Genomic DNA, 15,608 nt, shown 5'->3' on the forward strand with positions numbered 1-15,608 from the left:
CGAAGAACAGTCGCCTTCTTAGGTGGAGCTTGATTTTACAGCAGTACAATTTTGAAATAAGATACAAAAAGGGGAAGTTAAATGGGAATGCGGACGCGCTTAGCCGCTCTTTCTAAGCGGTCCGAGATGTTCCTCACCATGTATCCAAATTGATAATCAGGTTTTTTTTTTTTCGTGCGCTTGTATATGTGTGACTATGTAAAGCAGCACGTTTGGTTTTCTAGGAATACGTGGGTCCTGAACGTCTTGAGAGTGGGCTTTTCTCGAACAACAATGGCAGTTTTCTTTTGACCTGGTCTCTTCAGACGGGAGCCGAGTGCTTGTTTAGACATGTGGTTGAGTTTCAGACAGCTCGAGCAATTTGGCCTACAACAATCAAGACACCGCGACAAGCAACAGCGAGCTTCAAGCGTTCACGTGCAGGCCATTAAGTCGTCTCTTCATGCAGTAGCTGCGACTGCTGCCCTCCGAGACTCTTCTGGCGGGGGAGGAGGCTGTTACGACCGTGCATCCGCATTTGCGCGCTCTATTGTTCGCCTGTGGGCATGGAAAAGTATTGTGAATATGTGGTGATGGTCCAATGGCTCTAAGTGAGCCTGTTTCCAGGAATCCTGTTTTGTAAGCCTGTTTTGCTTTGTGGACAACCTGCAAATGCCAAATTGACCCTGCCAAGAGAACGTCTGGAAAAACACAAAGAAACGTCCCCCTGCGGGAAATAGCAGGAAGTGCTTTCGTTCAATTGTTCACCCTTCCAGTGGAGAAGTGCTATCCTCCAGTGATGAATGCCTCCTTTCCAAAGGAGACGACAGAGTGACATGTCCGCTGACGTGCAGGACAAGAAAGGAGCATGACGCATACAGCCATTAAGTGATTTCCCAGGAATGCAGGAAAGATTTGCAATTGTCGAAAACGGACAATGCTGGGAGCGGATGCGGCGCCACGTGCACTCGGGTTTCTGAGAAGTAAAACCACTTGTCAGAACCAGCCTGTGGTTTCTTTGCTGAAGAATAGAAATGTACCTCCTCTCCTCGCCGTTCCCAAGCTTTTCCCGCCAACAAGTGATCACGCCCAACGAATGAATGCCGGACCAGTCAGTGCTTCAGACCATCAGTGCAGTGATGTGTTCGATTGGATGCCGATACCTGAGGGGCGTGCCCTGGATTTGGTTGGTCAGCATCTTCAGAGAGGGGCTGGACATAGGGGGTTTTAAGGACGCTGCAGAGCACGAAATGTCGCTCTGGGCCCTGGGTAAACGGCTCATCCAGTCGCTTCTCGCTATGAACTCTTAACGCTTGCCATTTTGCCGATGTACCCTTCTTTTTCTTGTAAATATTCATGTAAATAAGATTTCTCAAAGTGCCATTAAACCTGCTTGTACATATTTCACCAACTTCGAAGATTCAGTCCTTCTTCAACCCCGAGTCTCTGCACGCTACCAAGTGAAGGCCGGGTCGACATAGCCCCAGCGTCACGACACCGAGTGGACTGGGCCTCAGATCGGCACTGCAGGGGGACACCTTATTACCCCGGCTGGAAGATGCGTTGCGAGAGTTGCAATTGACGGATTTGTTTATGTTTGCGACTTCGTTGTACTTACCCACTGTTCGCGAGACGTCATACTCGGCTTGGACTTCTTACAGGCTAATGGTGCGATACTTAATTTGCAAGAATCACGAGTGACATTTTCGCCGAGCCAAGCCATTGCGAGATCTAGCGTCGACGGTTCATCAACGTCCGCTTTACGTATTACAGCTGGTGACGTTACGGTTCCGCCACGGTGCAGCATTATGGTCTTGGTAGAAAGCGACTCACCATGCGACCGAGACGTACTGGCAGAGACGAACGTGGGTTTGCTTCTTGAGAAAGGGATCTGCGCTGCAAGAGGACTTGTTCGCTTCCGGGACGGTTGTGCGAAGCTCTGGATTACGAATTTCGGGACCGAGTTTCAGCACATTGCGAAAGGAACGGCCATCGCGTATGTTGCCGACTTTATTGAGCCAAGGAACATCTGTACTCTGGCGCCGCCGTCGCCAGCCCGATGTAATGCACCCGACATTCTATTGAGCGGCGGCGACTCCTAGACCTCCTTCATAAATTTGCTGGATGCTTTGCAACGTCTTCGAAAGTTGGGCGTACCCCAGTAGCCTAACACCGCATTATGGTTGACGCGGAGACCAAGCCGATTTCCCAACACCCATACCGAGTGTCGTCAACGGAACGAGAGGCTATTCGAAGACAGGTGCAGGAAATGCTTACCGATGACGTGGTACAGCCGTCTACCAGCCCCTGGGCTTCGCCTGTAGTGTTAGTGAAGAAAAAAGACAACACCTTGCGTTTTTGCGTCGATTATCGTAAGTTAAATCAGGTAACGAAACAGGACGTATACCCGCTCCCATGTATCGACGACGCATTGGACCAGTTACGCAATGCCAAATATTTCTCGTCGCTTGACCTCAAGAATGGCTACTGGCAGATAGAAGTGGACGAAAGGGACAGAGAGAAAACGGCGTTCGTCACCCCCGACGGCCTTTATGAATTTAAAGTGCTTCCTTTCGGTCTCTGTTCTGCACCAGCAACCTTCCAGCGAATGATGGACACCGTTCTCTCTAGACTGAAGTGGCAAACGTGCTTAGTGTATCTCGACGATGTCGTCATTTTCGCGGCTAGTTTTGAGGAGCACCTTGACCGACTGCGAATGGTACTACAGGCACTGCGTTCAGCCCAACTGACGATAAAACCACAGAAATGCCATTTCGGATTCCAGGAGCTTCGCTTTCTTGGCCATGTTATTAGTTCTGAGGGCGTGAAACCAGATCCCGACAAGACTGCTGTTGTGAAAAATTTTCCGCGCCCAACCGACAAAAAGTCCGTTAGAAGGTTTTTGGGGCTTTGTGCCTATTACAGGCGTTTCGTAGAGGATTTTTCAGTGATTGCCGAGCCTCTTACGCGTCTTACCCGAGACAATGTTCCTTTTGCGTGGCAAGAAGATCAAGAGGATGCTTTCAACGAGTTGCGCCGGCGACTGCAGGCCGCCCCGATACTTGCTCATTTTGACGAAAACGCCGCTACGGATATCCATACCGATGCCAGTAATTTTGGACTCGGTGCCGTCCTGATTCAGTGGCAAAATGGCACTGAGAAAGTTATCGCTTACGCAAGTCGCTCTCTTTCAAAAGCAGAAACAAACTACTCAACCACGGAAAAGGAATGTCTCGCGGTAGTTTGGGCCATAACTAAGTTCTCACCCTATATTTACGGCCGACCTTTTAGGGCTGTGAGCGGCCACCATTCGTTATGCTGGCTAGCCAACCACAAAGACCCCTCTGGACGGCTTGCATCCTGCGGCTTGCATAAGTGATCCTTGGATGGCGACTATAACCTTCGAAATGTGATGCATTTATAAAAAAAAAAAAAATACACAGCGGCACAAAGCCGCGGTGTATAGGCACCGTGCAGGAGTAACTCGCGGTGCGACGCGCGCGCCCCTCGCGGCGGGAACAGTTTGGTAGGGAGACGTGCGTCCGGCCGTGCAGTGGAGACGCGGCAGATCTGCTGTGCGTGGGGCGCATTCGCCGTTCGTTCTTTCGATTCGCAGCATTCTATGGTCACAAATGAATTGCTAGGTTGCAGACCTTGGATTGCTGCTGTTGCACAAATTTTCACTGGCCTGATAAAATATTTTTCGCGTCACCGAATGAGCTTTACGAAGCGAGCGACGCTAAGGCGAATCGCTGGCTTCCTACGAGCAGTGAGCTGGCAATCATGCCCGGGTATTGCCGCGTCCAGATTTACCTCGAAGCATTTTTCCCGAAAGAGGACAGACTATACCTTCACCTGCATTAGCATCCTTTCTCAACCCGCAAAAAAAAAAAATAATATTTAAAGAAACTGGGCAGCTCATAGGCATCAGCGCTACTGGGACCGCCGTGCGCGCCTGTGGGCGGCGCTCGTAGATGCAGTTCTTCATTGCATAATTTTTATTTATGCTGTCCTGTGGTCTATATTTCCCTGTCTACGATAGCTTGCATAAGCACCAGTACAATGCAGAGAGTAACCAACAGGAATGGAGTGTTTAAATGGCGGATTTACTATGTCTTGCGTATTAGTTTCGCGAATTTGCCTTGGAAACTTTTTTTTTGCTTGCTTTCATTATTTTTTTCCTCTCAGCTTGTTCCTTTTCTTCTTCCCACACCCTTTCCTTCCACGCTTATGCCGCTACTTTCCTTCTCCTCTTGGGCGGCTTCCTTTGTCCGTCCCCCAGCCTGATATTTTTTTTTTTTTCCTCGCCATCCTTCGCTGTCCACTTCGCCCTCCTCTGTAGATGTGATTCAGGAGGTGTCATTCCATACGCTTTATTCATTTAGTTGTGTTAATGACATTTCGATGTCTACTGAGTTGTTGAACCTCGAATGATAAGCTGTTTCTCATGCGATACTGCTCAATCGAGACTATAATAAAAACTAAGTAAACAAAATTTTTTTTTTACTTATTCGTGGACACTCTGAACAGATCTTGCATTCATTACATGCCATCCTGCTCCAAACAAGTTGTCGAGCGGCTGGCTGCCACCTGTTACCTTCCCCTGTCAAAACTTAATTTTGTGGCAGAGGACTTGAAAGCACCGTTAAAGAGGCATTAAGGATCGTTAAAAAAAAAACAATAAAAAACGAAAGAACACTAGCATTCAAGTCGGGATGAGGCAGGACGTTCTTTCAACGAAAAAGAAAATTAAGCATGGTACAATTCTGACATGTGACAGAGAGGAAGACATGAATGCGTATTAGAAACTGTGCGGTGCTGTAAGGCAGTTTCCATTCTCATAGCTGTGTCGCTGTATCAGCGACCGCGTGCCATCTGCCATCATTTCCTTTATCGTAAAGAAAAATGTCAACCACCTCACCAGAAAACAGCTAAAGCTCTTCAAAAGCTGTCTGCGTAATATAAGTGCCTGCGGCATCTTCAGGCCCCGGTAATCGCGTTCTCGAGTTTTCAGGCTTGTCCCTTTTTTTTAGGCTTTTTTCTCTTCTTCGACTACAGCTTCATTCATTCCTATTCTTCTCCCATACTCGTTCCACCCTTCTCGGCCGCTTGATTCCCCACAGCTTGCTTTTTTTTTCTCTCACCCACCCCAGCTTGAGGCGTTCAAGCTGGCCTTTGTGAAGCTGTACCACACTTGGGAGGAGGGGCGTTCGCCACAAATGTTTTTTGTATTTTTCTACATTTTTACCGTGTTTTTTACGCCCCCGCCCTCCCACCCCCTTCCTTCGTTTTTTGCTCGGCCTTTTCCAACTGCGCGCGCTTCTCCTGTCGTCTTCCGTTTCGCGTGTTTCCAGCCTAGAAATAAACACCTAGAGGGCGGCCAGGGCTCGTCTCTGTCTCTGCGTCTTGTGTCGTGTGGCTCTCGCATCGTTTGTGCTTCGCTACGTCGCTCGAGCTGGCTGAAACTCCTACCATTTCGTTGCGCAGGCCGCCTTTTCAAGAGCGCGCCCTGCCTAGGCGGCCGCGCGTCTCCCTATCAAACTGTTCCGGCGCTCACTCTTGGCGCTGCCTGTTCGCCGCGAGTGCTGCCCCCTGGGTTTCTGCACGTTGCCTATATTGTAGCCTATCGCGAGGCCTATAGTTTGTCGTCACTGCAGCACTGGAGAGAACGACGCTGGCCACGTGCTAGCTGCAGCAGCTGTGGAATGCACGAGGTAAGTGAGAATTAAGCAGTACAGTACTTTATGAAGCAATATTCAAGACGATTATGCAGTTGTTATATAAAATGTCGATACTTCCATTAACATCGCCGAACAAAGCCGCACCACACTGAGAATACTCTAGCTGCTAACCCTGTTGTGTCACGGCAGCAGAGTGACGCTTGCCACGTGTTCTGCAGCTGCTGCACGAAGACTCGGAAGAATGCGTGAGGGAAGCAGGTAATAAGCACTGTAGCACTTTATTAAATCAAATTTGACACGATTATGCATGCGTGTATTTACGTATAGCCTGGTAAAGAGGCCTAGCGCGCAAGTTATTTTGGTGGCCGCGGCGATTGATACGAAGCCAAGTACAACGTAGAGAGGGAAGAGGAATACGGGATGTGCAGGTCTGCGGTCTGCCAGGAAACATTGGGGCGGCCCTGAAAAGGGCAGTTTGGATGCGCAGCGACGTGACGGCGTGGCGAACACAACGCCCTGCACTCGTCGGCCCTTTGCCGTGCACCGTCAACAGTGGTGCACTACGTCGTACACAGTGCCTAGTTATATGCTGCCCTGGATGCTGTAGCGATGCTTCTACTGTAGACATTTACGAAGGTTGCGGCGATGATCTTGGAGAGCTGATCGATACCGCGATCCCTGACATGGGCTGCTGCGTAGAAAGAAAATCCTCGGCCTCTTCGCAGCATACAGGAAACGGTGCTGTAAAAGAGTAGAAATAAGTTGCATTATGAACATAGTGATTTGATGAATGCGCAACATATTACAAAACCTTCGAAAAAGAAATCTGCGTTCTTGTACCTCAATCAGGGTTGAGAATGCGCACGGCAGAGGTGCGCCTCAACATAGCAGTCAGGCAGCGGTTAGTTGCCGACGGCGGATGTTTTCGTGGAGGTCTCCGTAGCCGCGTGGCCGATTTTTTTTTTTTTTTTTTGAACTCGAGGAGCGTCCATGCCACGAGCTGCTGCTGCACGAGGTCCTGGAAGCACGTGGGGAGAGACAAGCGACACAGCACTTATAGATAAGCAAAATGCGAGACAATTTTGCGCAATTTATACTTACCTTGACGGTGCTTGCGATCTCGCGCAGGTCGTCGCCATTATCAACGTCATTCCGCCGAACGTACAGCACGGATCGGCGTGCTGAAAGCGCATTCACGTAAACGCCCAGGCCCGCCATCGTCGAGCACCTCGGTGACCGAACGCGCCGGTGCCATGCAGCGGCGAGATCCACGAACCAAATGCCGGAATCGCGCGCGTTGCCAGAGCGGGGGGCACCTAGCGATTCCCTAGAGCGTCTAGGGACGAAAAAAAACAAGCAAACCCAATTTTTGACTACGTCGCGTCCGGTTAAGCATCAAGCCCGACCCAAAAAACGTCACGCCTGGCCGCGGCGTGTCCACCAATCAGCGTTTCCAGCCGAGCTACCCCTAAACGCTTCTATAGGAGCGGGCGTTTTAGAGCGGTCCGTAATACGGCCCCTGGTCTTCGTGCGAATGCAGCAACTCTCGCCAAGTTTGTCGGTTTGTTCTGTCATAGGGCGCTGATCAAGCGAACGGTCGATGCTCGCATGATACCGTTAAAAAAATTGGAAGGGTGTATATTGCCATCAAATGAAATGACAGCCCATAGCGATAGACCCGATTGAGACCGCCTGCCTGTCGTTAGACAGTTTTAGTTTCACGTACGTGAGGCGTTCACGGACGTGAACGTGAGAAGTCTACGTAGCCGACGCGCATGTCGTTTGGAACCCTTATAGTTACACGTTCGCGACGCACGCTGCACGTCGTTCCTAGCGCCATCTATTGACAAATACAGACACTGTTACACTCATATTGACGACGTCTTCGTTGACTTTTGACCACGGCGTGCTTCTGACTCACGCTTGATTTTTCCGCCTTCTCACCAAATCTCACGAGATCTCGCAAGCTTCCGAGTTTCACCAGGGGGCACTGGTTTCGCTGTGCTTCGCGTGATCTCGCGAGACCATTGCTATGGCAACGGCAAAAGCTTCTTCGTCAGGCTTAACAGCTGTAAAATCGTGCTTCTATCTAAAAAATAAAGGCTATTTGTCACTTGAAACATTATGCGAGGGTAAGGTTGGGCAAACTGAAGGCGAATACAACAGTTTAGAACACGATATCACGCCGAGGAATTAGCGACGAAGCTGTTATCGATGTGAGGCGGGCGCTCTGGTCGCCGCCATGTTGTCAACGCTACGAGTACGCCAGCAACGTGAAGACGCCAACGTGAAAATCCGAATCTCACGTACGTCCGTGAAACTCCCGCGGACTCTTCACGTTCTGCGCATGCGCACTGGTGACACGTAGGCGCTTCACGTACGTGAAGGTCCCACGTACGTGAAACTAAAACTCTCTGTTGTCAGAGATAGGCGAGGGCATCCGGTTCGCAATAGTTCGCTTTTTTTTTTGGCGTTCATTCATGCTTGCCACCGATCGCAGCCACCGCAGCGCGGTTTCTCTGGCGACAGCAGCTGTCGCCCGCGTGGGTGAAACGAGCGCTGATAGCTCCATTACAGCGCTTTGAATTTGCTCCTATCATTTTTATGTTATCAGCGCCTGGTTGCGGTGCAACCAATAAAGGTTGACCGGTTCAAGAAATAGGTTTTGTCGATGCCGTCGGGAGCACTTACATGTGGAATCAAACGTGCTCTGGAGTCTGCATTTTCTCCATGCGCAGACGAGGCTTTATTATCAGTAACTGCAGCGCCACACTAGACACACTCATAGAAGCCTTGCCGATGTGTCGGTGAATTATATTCGATGAGAAATCTGCAGCTGTCTCTTGATGCACAAAGAGGGAGTTTTAGAATAGGTGCACCGGTATCGGTTAGGCGGATAGAAGGCTCTAGACGAGCAAATACCCCAGAGGAGTAGTCATCCTGCGGGCGCGCATTCTAAAAACGTAACCAATAGTTTCCCTCTTCTAAAACTCCAATATACTTGGTGAAATCATCTGCAGTGGTCCTTCGTGGCGGAATATTGTCGTGCAGCCGGGCCGCAAGTCCGAAGTGCGTAGACGCCCACTTGTACAACGGCTCACATGGCATACTGGGAGCCGCAATAGAGCTAGGGATGCATGAAAAGCAGTAGAAGGTCGCAGGGCAAAGTGCACCGGATCCGGATGAAAGCTCATAAAAGCTCACCGCCTCTTTTCTTGACCCCGTACGAAATGTAAACTCACGGAGGCTGCGAAACGAATTTAAAGGCATTTAGGATTGATAGGTTTCGAGGGCACTGGCAAACGTAATTGACGGTCAACATATAAACGTTAAAGGCACGTGATCTCTCCGGTTTACCGTTGGTTTGCTTAGGGTTATGTTATAGGTTAACTTTATGATGAGGTTGTTTAAATTCAGAGGTTACCATTTAACCATAAAAAAAAAATGAACAATAACATTCCTAGGTTCATAGCAGTTCACCTTAATACTCAGTATGCTTCAAACAGACAATCAGCGCCTACCAGTTCACAAATTCAAGCATAAGTTCATAACTCGCGATCAACTACATAGTGTACCATACCCGCCGCGGCTCAATTAACGCGCGGTTAAAGCTTTATTTCAAAATATGTATAAATAACAGTTAATTTCACCTTCAGTTGCGCAATGTATAATTCTATCAGCAGGCTCAAATGATATAGTGTATATCATGCACGCGGTATAATTCAATGTTGCATAAAAATAGCTGTTTCAATGATACGAATTTTTCACTTTTCTCCTGCTACGCCGACTGCCTCATGGAACGTAGAGGGGAAACCTGCTGTATTGCAGGAGACTTTACATTGATATGCACAATGTTATTTAATGATATATTATAGCAGCAGTGAATACGCGGCTGTGGAAAAGGGGATTCGACGAACTTTATATATATTCTGCATTTCATACCATATTTCTGCGTGTGAGGCTGACGTTGAAGAATTTAACACAATGTAGACCGCCACTGGTGCAGGAGCCGATCGATCCTCGTCATGTTGCGCGGGATTGTCAAAACGCAATCCCTTTGAATTTTCTCAAAAGAACCAAAGGTTACTTCTTGCACAACGCTTGTGTTCGCAGGAAGTTACGTTCGACAGGCGAATCGTCCGGGCGATCGGCTCTTTGCGTGCCTTTCATTATTATTTGGAAACTATCAGGACCACATTTGTGTTCTGGAGCAAGATCAGTCGGCCTCGGCATATTGATATATCAGGAATAAAGCTTTCCTAATCCCCGTGTTTTAACTGAGGCGGGCAAATATTTGTCCCAAGCTGTTCCATTTATCCTCATGTCGGCAATACACTCAAGTTTCGTCTATCGAGAGTGCAGCATATATATGCGAAGCGTTACAGCTCATTTGGTCCAAAAGCCACCTCGCTAACCCGGTTTTCGCTTGAGTATTGTCGAGTTTTGTCTGAAATATTCGGAATGTGGTATTAAATATGGAGATGCGGTTCAGGTTCCCACCGTGATCTGTGACAGATGCTGCGCCTTTACTTTCCTATAACCAATTTACAATTAACTGCGGTTGTCCACCGAAATAGAGAGATAAAGAGAAGAATGAGAAGGCGTTGTATCCCGTCGAATGTTAAGGGGAAGCTTGAGCGTCCCCCTAATTTTTACTTCCTTCTTTAAATTATTTTTAACTATTCCATCGTACCGCTGTGTAAGGTCGTGGAACAATTTACTCTGTGCGACTGCAGACGTGCGTAAGTGTGTGCGTGCGTACGTGCATGCGTCACACACGGCTTCGTGCCGATGTCGGGATAGACTATTAACTCAATAATCTCGGATATCTTGTTCATCCTAAAGTTATAGCTAATGAACGTATGCGCGAAACTTCTGATAAAGCCTAGTGCACACAGGTGCCAACTTTCCCACATCTGTGTTCCTTGATTGTTTATTGATCCAGCCTCCCAATTATACGACCCTGCTTGGCTTAGTACGTGTTTTCTTGTGTATTCCTCTTGCAAAGTCAATGTACTTTGATTATATTTTCACTATAGCTAGGTGGTGGCGCCTATTTGGGTTCCGCCTTGTCTTCATTCTGCCCTTTGTTGTGCGCTATTGGGTATCCGAGTTAGTGGATCACATAGGTTACGTTGGGCGGCCTTAACTTTTATACTGGCTTGGAAGTAGAAGGCAGATGTTTGTAGTGCATGGTCAGGGGAAAGACAGGCGCACGTGTTCGCATAGTTAGAGGAGATGTTTGTAGACGGAGCATGGATAGCCATAACAGTGTCTAATCTCTGCGAAGCGCTCTGCTATTCTGCGCCCCTAGACATACAGTAGAATCTCGATAAACGGAACCTCAAAGGACCGGGAAAATATGTTCCGTTTATCAGGAGTTTCGTTTAAAGAGAGAATAGGTTCAGCATCGCGCAATCCGCTTCCGCGTGAACCCTACGCGGCTGGCGCGCGCGCGCGCAGTTGGCTGTCTCAGCGGATCCCAATTTGCGAAATCTAGGTAATAAGGAGAACGGTACACTATGAGAACAAACTTTATTAGAGAAAAATAAGCAGTGAATTTTTGTTCCAGTAGTACTAGTACTGAAATTAAAAAAAAATGTCAAAAGAGTGGGAATTACCACTTATTGGCTAGTGAAAAAGGATTCCTGAAGAATTCTTGTTAGGCTGCTTTTGGGGACGGCGTACTTCGTCGCTAGCGCCGTTTTCGTGAAGCCACCACTCTCGAAGTCGTTGATGATCTCTATCTTCCTTTCCAACGCAAGTGCATTGTGCGGTCGTTTTTGCGCTGTCATCGGACCGAACAAAAGCTCTAGGGCTCTAGGGCTTAGGCCTAACTGAACACAACCGCCGTGAACGCGAGCGAGCGATGCGGAGGGCAGTGTACGAGCAAACCGGAAACCGCCGGAGACTGAATTGGTTCACAGGAAGGGAAAGGCGCAGTAACTGTCACACTTGCTCTGTGGACACCCGAACCGCGCCGTAAGGGAAGGGAGGAAGGTGGGAATGAAAGTGGAAAGAGAGAAAGAGGAGCCGTAGTGGAGGGCTACGGAGTAATTTCGACCACCTGGGGATCTTTAACGTGCGCTGACACCGGAGTGGTGACGCGGGGAGCAGAAGGAGAGGAGCATTGATGCGTACCGCGATGGCACTGCGCTTGTCCAACTAGTTGCGGTTTCGAGTTTTTCGGTTCCGTTAACGCGGTGGTCGCAAAATTTGTGTTCCGATTAACGAGATTTTTTTTTTACATTGGCTTAATACAAAACCAACCAATCGCGAGGCGTTTGTTCCGTTTAAGCGGTAGTTCCGTTTAACCGATTTCCGTTTATCGAGATTCTACTGTATGTGCCAAGGGTATGCGAAATGGGAGACGCCTATTGCACCCAATCTCCCGCATGCTGTAAGAGACTTTCGGTGGCGCACTGAGTGTGGCGTATTCGATCCCCACCGAATTAAGACAGGCTTTACAGCTCGCATATTGATCCGCACTGTATCAACTTTGGTAAGGTCGAGTCTCACACGCTTCGCAGCTTGGACATTCCGCTGCCTAGCGCCGTGAGCTTTTTCGTCGCACAGTGGAAGGCAGCGCGAAGCGTTCGAACAAAGTGGAGTGAAGTCCGTGGGATTGATCATTTGGCAGAATAGGAACGCGGTCGATTGTATTCTTTCGGTGACCCCGTTGTCTACTGTTCCCCATGCTAGTGCGTCTCACCTAGATATAGCCAGCTGTTAGCTCTTGGAGAGCAAAGCTTTATCCTGCGGTTGTTGACGCGGCACATCCACCTCACGAAGGCCACTTGTACATCGAAGTGATTTGAACTCGGTTCTTGTCTTGAAAGACGCAAGCCTGCGGCTCACGCGTATATGTGAGCACAAAGGATCGAGCAATCGACTGTCTGGAAATTCGTTAGGTGGTCAGAGCTCCCGAGGGATTCCTGTTGCAGCTGCGCATTATTAATATACAACGTGTGACCAGAAACCCACTGCATTATATATTTCTTGTCGCTACCTTATATGTTCGGTACTGTTTGCTGTTTTACTGAAACATTATTTATTGTACCAGTGTGCTTTGCTATTTCCATGTTTATCAATAAGATTTCTTTGGTTCCCTGCTATGTAAATGGTCGAAGTTCACGCCTATGACGTCATGATCGTTTCTATTTCTTATCCCGGTACTTTTCAATTGCAGAAGTCAAGTTTCTGGACCTATGCAGCATTCCTTCCATATGCAGGGCTATTCTACAAGCGATCTCTCGGCTTAGTACGTACGACAGATAATTCGCTTTAATCACTTCCGATACATGTTCACGCCTTAAAACTAAAAGTTCTCCATATTATTAGTCTGTAAGCCACAACAAAAACCCGAAATTGCGGCAGCTGCTTCAGGAAAGAATTCTTTTCAATTAGCTTCTTTTATTGCGCGTACCTCGTCTAGCTCTCAATAAATATTCTTAATTTTCAATCACTCTGTCTAACATAGGGGTCTCAAACTCATATTGATATGCAGGATGCGTTGAGAAAATATGTCTCTCGCGGACCAGGAGTGGACAGTAACAAGCAAGAAAATATAGAAGCCATAATTCAAAACAATCTGTAAAACAAAAGCGAAATGCTAATAAAATAAATAAAAATCATCTGTTTCGTTCCTATGAAACCACACTCCCATTCTTTGAGCAAAAAGAAAAAAGGAACAAAAAAAAACAGAAAAAGCGGAGCATCTTCGATTTTTTGTGTCCAAACGCGCCGGAGGAGCGCGTTACTTCAGGATGGCTTGGCGGAGTTACTGAAAGGATACAGCAGTTGAAAACTACTACAGTCACTTGTCCTGACAGAATATAAATGCGAATGAAAAAGAGGTCTGGTTGTCCAGCGCCTAGTTATTGAAGGTAACAAAGTTGACTGTCTTGTAATTTTAACTAATAACGCGCAACTTTGGAAAACGCGCTTACATTTCCAACATTTCGTTCGCACGTACAGCGTCCTCGCGCGCTCGAGATCGTCTCTTGGTCGCGCTCTACACTTCTGCAACGAGCTTGAAAGCACGCACCCACGAGCACAAGCTGCCGAGTCTTCCAAGAACTGTTGACAAGAAGCGGGGGAGGAGATGGGGGTAGTTTCCGGTCCATTGTAGAATCGGACCGCTCACTGCGAACATGCGCCCCTCCGACTTCCGAAAAAAAAAAATGAAAAGAGCCGCCTGTCCCACCCCGGCAGGTCGCAAAAGAGGATGGATGGGCCACACGCAAAGAAACAAAACCAAATGACAAGGACGCTGGCCCGTTTTCTCGCGGCTCTTAGCTTTACCAGACTGTTTTGAGAAAAAAAGTATGCGATTAATAACCTGGACAATAATCATTTTCCTTCGTTTTTTTTTCTTCATGTATTTGATCGTAAGACAACTATGTTCGAAAAGAGCTCCTTCAAAAATAGTATACAAATACCACAAAACTGCATGCTCTCTTCAAAGTCGGTGTGTACACATCTCTTCTCTCGCCCAGTCAGGAACGCTCGCCACCAACTTTCGAGCTGCGGGGGTGACACAGTTACCCCGACCTTCCCACCATTTCCCCCCTCTTTTCCGCCCTTTTCGAAACGTCCGAGCGCGCGGTCGGTTTGTTTCGTCCGGGTCTCCCTCCGTGTACGCATTTTTTCTCAAGCTGCGAAGTCGTGTTTTTAGAATTTGTCTCTGCTTGCCTGCCGGAGCGTTCGCCGCGGCCAAGGCTTGCCAGTGCCCTACGCATAATGTCTGCCCCCGTGTGCTTTTTCTCTTCTGTCCGCTTCTTTTATTTTACACAATAGCCTTTTCCTCCCTTACAATGCGAAGTTGCGTCTACTCAAGTGCCCTGCCATATAGCGGACGAATTTCAGTGAGTGATACGGGCTAAGTGGGGTGTACGGGAGCTTGTGCGCCAAAATATAACTGATGTTACATCACCTACTTCTGCGCTTCGTAACAAGCAAACAGTATAATGACATGATCTACACATGAAATCGCGGTCACCTTGTGGCTTCCTGTTTATCAGAACTCGGTAAATAATTTTACTAACAGCTATAGGGTTCACTAAAAATGTGAGCGACAAGTTAAACAAACAATAGCATTAATTAATGTAACAAAACATTTACACTAAATAGCATGTATCATTTTGTTCCATACTAAGCGCAAATTACATAACATCGCGAAAAACCAAAGCCAAGTAACAGGCAAATTTAAAAAAAAAGTAGCAGTCGTGCTCTTCATAACTTTTTTTCAATGTACCGCCTCAACAGTCGGGCCGACGCATTGCCGCACTCTTGTCATTAACCTGGCGCCGTGCGCGGCATTTAGTCCGCCCGAAAAATCGGGTCAAAGCCCGCTGCGAACTATTTGCCGAAATGGCTGGCGGCCACCTCCGGGCCGACCGCTTGCCGTGGTTTACTAGCCGACTAAGTAGGCTGCCGACCATTTTCCGAACGTTGGCCACAGGTAAATGGTCGGCCAAGGATGCTTGGGTAGAGGCCTTCGGGGAATGGGACGTCGAGTGCATAAGGCACCATGACGCTCGCGATGACGTCGCAGGAAGGTCCAGCATTGAATCTGCCTTCCAAACGAACCAGCAGACCAAGGCCATCTTTAGCACTGCTCCTCACACACACACACGAAGCAGTGACCGCTGTTGGCAACGCGTTACGGTTAGAGGGCTCAAACCTGAATAACGAAAAAATGGAGAATGTCATATATAATGATCTGTTTCCATCACCAGAGACAGCGAAAATGCCTAGGAAAGAAATTGCGCAAAAATATGCACATAGTTGCCTAATATATCGATACACTACAAAAAAAAATAAAAGCTTGCGTATCCATTTGGGACTTCAACAGTGACAACTTTATTCCCTCGATTAGCTCGATATGATTCCGTTCGTTTTATTCTTCGTAATTATAATCGATTCGCTAGCGTAACCAACTCGCCT

Source organism: Amblyomma maculatum, chromosome 4 (genome assembly GCF_055883805.1).
Source record: "Amblyomma maculatum isolate TAMU_Amacu chromosome 4, ASM5588380v1, whole genome shotgun sequence".
Taxonomy (NCBI): domain Eukaryota; kingdom Metazoa; phylum Arthropoda; class Arachnida; order Ixodida; family Ixodidae; genus Amblyomma; species Amblyomma maculatum.